A 6,133-nucleotide genomic window follows, 5' to 3' on the forward strand; every position below is an offset into this window, starting at 1 on the left:
TATCTGAAATTCTAAACTAGTATTATGCATTTAAAAACGCGATAAAATAATGTATTAAATCGTTTTAAAACTTAATACTTTGTCAAAATTAAGTAGTTAGCGTTTTAGGAGTTCAGTTCATTTCGAAAAACAGGGCAACAATTTCTAGCACAATAAAAGAAATGCTGAAAGCATGGGAAACTGTTGCATCGTACATCAACCCTTACTGGTCCAATGTCGAATCTCATTCTACATCGATTTTTTCCTCTTAGGTTCTATGTCGGATGTTATTCAACATTTTTTTCATCATAAGTATTATTTCTTTAAATTCCAAGCTTATATTTTTGTCACTCATCTATTACAACAGTATGTGGAGCAGAGAACAAAAGATTTATTTCCAATTGGAATGTAACTGTCTACCTAGATTTTTAATTTTGGGGGACCAGAAAGGGTTAGGAAGCATCATCCTGATAAGGGGTGGCTATTTGTGCTGTTCATTTTTTAAATGATAATGCTGCGACACATCGCTCACTCCTTTCAAGAACGTCATAAATCAAAAATCGTCAATTTTCAGTTGAGTATATTTTCGGAATGTCCAGAAAATGTGCTATATCCCAGAAAAAGAGGCATATTTTAAACTTAATATTTACCCGCTACATGGCAGAAAGTGTTGTTTTTTGCAATTTGACGAAAAGGTATTGTTTAATTATTTTTTTAAATAAACCAAATATTTTTCAAATGGAGAAAAAATCTTCAGGTTTTACCTAAAAAGATCTGTTGCGTAGTAAAAAGTTCAATAAGCGGCTAGATATTTATATTTTAAACATTGTGTTATATTTTTAAACTTTAAAAACGGTCTTCTGAAAAATCAAGTTTTTTTGATTTATGACGTTCTTGAAAGGAGTAGGCAACATATTTGACAAATTTTGAAACGTCCGCAAAACAAATGACAGTTTTCTAGTTAAAGGATTAATTATTTGGCATAAATTCATATTTTATTTATGTAATTCCGCCTCCGTAGTGCAATAGTCATCACCCTTGGATACCGTTTTGGAGAGTTAAGCTGGTCAAGTGATCGCTTTTTTCAATACAATTTTTGGAACTCCTGGATATATAAAAATAATCTGGAATTTGGATCTTGCACACATCCAAATAAAAGGGGTCTGCTATATAAAACCTTTCTTAATCCAGCCATAGATGGCTCCAGTAAATTCACACGTACATCCAAAGATGCAAACGGCACTGCATCTCATTGACACAGTGTTATACATCTAAATACAAGGGTCTTTACTGAATAAAAGCTTTCCTAATCCAGCCATAGATGACTCCAGTAAATTCACGCGTACAGTGTCATGAGATTAATGATACATCCAGAAGTTCAAGAAATTTTAATAGAGTGGTTGTCAATCATGGGTAGAATGGTGAATGTTACATTTTTATAAAATTATCACTTAACCAGCCTATGACAGGTTATAAGCCCTGTAAATACCCAGACTTCCATATTCTTCTTTATCCATGTCGAAATGTATATTTTAATCCTGTCCTAAATCAGCAGCACAAGACCTTGGCTTAATTGAAGATCAAGATAACATTGCATTAATCCGATACAATGTTTCGCGTACGATTTGGTGTACATAAGAGTCAAAAGAAAAATAATAATACTAAAAAACATAAAAAGTATGATAAAAATATCCTATATATATACTTATACCCCTAAATATATTTTTTGTTCGTTAGTTTTAATTTTTACCAGAAGACGAAAACATCTGTAAGTTTTCGAAACTAGTCGTATATGTAAATAAAACTCATTAAAGTGGTATATTCAAGTATTTAATTTTTAAAAAAAATATCCGCTTGAAATTTATCAATAAATTTGTTCCAAAATAGGGGATCCCTTCATTCCATTTATGAATATAGTTAGTCAATTGAGTGCTTGAATTTTATTCAAATTTATATTTATTAAAAAAATATTTATAATTTTTGGTCACAAAACGTACTTTAAATATTATTATTTTCTTTTTTAAAATATGCATTTATTTACAGAATGTAAATTTACGTAAGTATTTCGTTGTAAACAAATTTAAAAATAAGTATTTGTTTATCTGTGCGAGTGTGTCCTGCAGTTATTATCATCTGCTCTTTTTGATACCGCCGAGCAAAAAATACTACAATCGCTACTATTCGGGTCGAACTCGTGATTAAAGAAAATACGCAAAGGGTTGTCACTTTTTTTTAAATACACAATACATGGGAGTTTATTTATTATTTACCTTGCTTATTATGTACAAGGTTTATAGATCATTATGTGGATTTTTATTTCATCTAAAAAAAATGTTTTATTTTAATGCCCAGCATTTTTAATTTTCTCTAAATCCAGGTAAGTTTTTGAGTAATTTTTTTTTCTTACACCTAAATAAGTTTTTCTTCGAAATAATTATATGGTTTTGAAAAAAAAGTGTTATTGAAAGGTAAGGAGAGAAAAATCAATACTTATTCCAAAAAAAATCCAATATACCGTCGAACTCGGTTATTACGATCACGGTTATAGCGAGATCTCGGATATAATGAGGAAACATTCGTTGAAATTTTGGTTTTTGGTTTACCTCATACTTTTATTCACGGTTATAACGAGCAACTTTTCGGCTATAGCGAGCAAATAAAGATCGCCTTTTTTTAATGTTGTAAATATTTTATTGTTTTAAATGAACAGTTTCTTATGAACTATCACGGATCCTTTTTATTGTTGTTTTAAATTACCTAACGTCCAAGTGACTCTGAAATCTAGCTACGGCTTATGCAACACCGTTTATCATGTCCCTACTCAGGCTTCAACTTTATAAGTTTCATAGCCTTTGCCTACTTGCGAGTGGATTTACTCTTTATGTTTAAAGTAAGTATAATTTCATGTAATTCATGAGTGAAAATTCTAGGCAAAAACACTCGCACTATCACGGATCTGATGTCGGATAGGTTTATATAGTCGATATTCGGATAGGGTTGTCCCTAACCACAATGCTCAGGGCGGCATTTCAGAGGGAGGCAAATTTAAGAATAAAAAATGTAAAGCTATATATAACGTTAAGATAGGTACCGCGTTATCGGAGGGAACGTTAGAAGGGGCTTATGTTTTAAATTGTATTTTTTTTTACATTTTAACTAGCGGAAATGACTGAAATGAGTTATTATTATATTGAAATACAATTTTATAACTCTATAATGTCGTTTTGCCGTACAACCGTCTGAGATAACACATTCCGACTGCATTCAGTCTATTATTTAACATTTATCATACGTCGTTTTGCCATACATTAAAAAATATATATTTACAAAAATATTTCAATTTCAGACTATTTCTGTGAGCCTAAGCGGTTCATTATTAGAAATAGGTATCAAATTGTTGTAGAGTGGGTTCGAACTTAGAAACTCTGAAACTCTTCACACATGCACATTTTCTCTCATAAATACGTGTTCATTTGCTAGATCTACACTTAATATTTTGTAATAATCTTTCTATAAATTTTAAATAATGTTCATGAGGTTAACTTTAATTGGCTTGTTTAATGTTTATTTTTTAATGTTTCGTTTTACATATCGGCTGTCCAAATTTAAAAAACAGTAAGGGTAATTTTTTTAATACTAGATTTTTTTTGCATTTAGGGATTAAGTAGACTCTACTTAGTCCAAAAATGCAAAAAAAACCTACTACAAAAAAAAATGTCCCTTACTGTGTTTTAAATTTGGAGCCGATATGTTGCTCTTGTTAACCCAAATAAATAAATAAATGAATAAGAACGACACTAATCACGGGACCACAACCCGACACTTTCACACGAGAACGTTCATCTGAGAAAACACATTTGGAATGCGTTCAGTCGACTTTTTCGTTTTCCTAGTCGGCATTTTGGATCAGGGCGGTATTTGTAGCTTGCAAGACGTTTTGGGACAACCCTAACTGCGAGAATAAATATCGGTTTGTGTTTTGATATGTCAGCAAATGATAAAAAATATAGTTTATATTTTATTTGGCAGTTATACTTTGAGATAAATACAATAAATTGTACAAAGATGTATGTTTATCTATTTTTAAATGCAATTATAACGAGTAAACATTATATAGTCTTGTGGCCTGTTTTTAAGAAGGATTAGCCTTCTGCGATGTTGATTCCTAGCTGTCAATCCATCTATTATATATATATATATATATATATATATATATATATATATATATATATATATATATATATATATATATATATATATATATATACACATATATATGTATATATATATATATATGTATATATATATATATATATATATATATATATATATATATATATATATATATATATATATATATATATATATATATATATATATATAAATATATATATATATATATATATATATATATATATATATATATATATATATATATATATATATATATATATATCGTCGCTCTCTTTTGCTCCACTCCCGTGACGTCTGAATGTTCAGCTTTCTTTCTCCTTCTAACTACGATACATCTTTCTTCTCTCTCATGTTACTAAATGTGCCAAATAAACGTGATGCGTCCTTGAAATTCCGCTCTCAATTCTCATCCAATAAGAAGTTTCACTTCAACAATAGTGATGATGATGAGTATGATGACGATGATGATGGTGATGATAGTAAAACTAATAATAATTTCGGTGAATTTATATGGCGACTCTTGTAAAATACTGCCTAACGGGCGCTTTGCTTTTATTAATGAGGCAAAGAAAATTATCGAAATATAACTATAAAGGAAATTCATTCTATGCGTTTCAAGATTTATCTCAAATTTTACCTAAAATAAAATATATTGTTAGTTTTTGTAAAAAGAATGTCCGGTTCAGTTAGTTATCACCAGAAGTGGTATTCGAATACCTTGCAACAATGTAACTGGAAGGCATTTTTATCTTTTCCGCGATAAAAATGTCCGATTTCGCTCAATTTCAAAGCAGACGATATTTGAACATTCTGGCGACACAATTGAAATACAAAATAACCTAAATATGGCTAATTTAAATCAAATATATCGATACTTGATCGCATAAATGTAATATAAACAAATTACCAGTTTGACTTGAAATATTTATTTATTTATTTGATGCGTTGTCGTTTTGTTGATCTTTCTTTTACCAAGAAAACTTCAGAATGCAAAAACAACAGTTTCTGCCCTGTAGCGGGTAAATATTAAGTTTAAAATATGCCGCTTTTGCTGGGATATGGTACATTTTCTGGGCATTCCGAAAACACGCGCAGGTGAAAATTTACGATTTTTTTTTAAATATGACGTTGTTGAAAGGAGTGAGCGATATATCGCTCACTCCTTTCAAGAACGTCATAAATCAAAAATCGACAATTTTCAGGTGTGCATGTTTTTGAAATGCCCAGAAGATGAACTATATCCCAGCGAAAGAGGCATATTTTTAACTTAATATTTACCCGCTACATGGCAGAAAGTGTGGTTTTTGCATTTGGAAGAAAAGGTGTTGTTTAATTATTTTTTTTTTAATTTACAATTTTTTTCAAATGGAGGAAAAACCTTCAGGTTTTACCTAAAAAGATCTATAGCACAGTAAAAAGTTCAATAAGTGGCTTGATATTTATTTTTAATACATTGTGTTATATTTTTAAACTTTAAAAACGTTCTCCTGAAAAATCAAGTATTTTGATTTATGACGTTCTTGAAAGGAGTGAGCGATATGTAATTTATCTGCATTTTGGCTTTTTAGACATAGCCTTACTAATATCCCTAGAAAAATACTTACAGGCTTTAGCATGTACTTTAGTACAACAAAAAGTAAAGTAAAGTTAACAATTTAAAACAATTTTGATACAATTATCATAAATTATTAATAACTGCGGTTTTCATAAAACACCACCTAAATATTTATTTCGTCTGTTATTAATAGAAACGTTATTTGAATCTTCCGTAACTTTACCTTAGTATCCCGTGTACTATGAATATTACTTATCGGAATTAAATAAAATAAAATTCGTTTTCCTCCACGTTAGGAATTTCCAATTTTATCCGTTATCAATCGTGGAGATTGTTTGAATCTCCCAGAACTTGTAAATAGGGAATTGTTGCGTAATTGAGTTGACTCCGGCAGTGCGACGGCGG

This window comes from Brachycentrus maculatus, unplaced genomic scaffold (assembly GCF_059751285.1).
Source record: "Brachycentrus maculatus isolate JH-2025_06_01 unplaced genomic scaffold, ASM5975128v1 h1tg000253l, whole genome shotgun sequence".
NCBI lineage: Eukaryota > Metazoa > Arthropoda > Insecta > Trichoptera > Brachycentridae > Brachycentrus > Brachycentrus maculatus.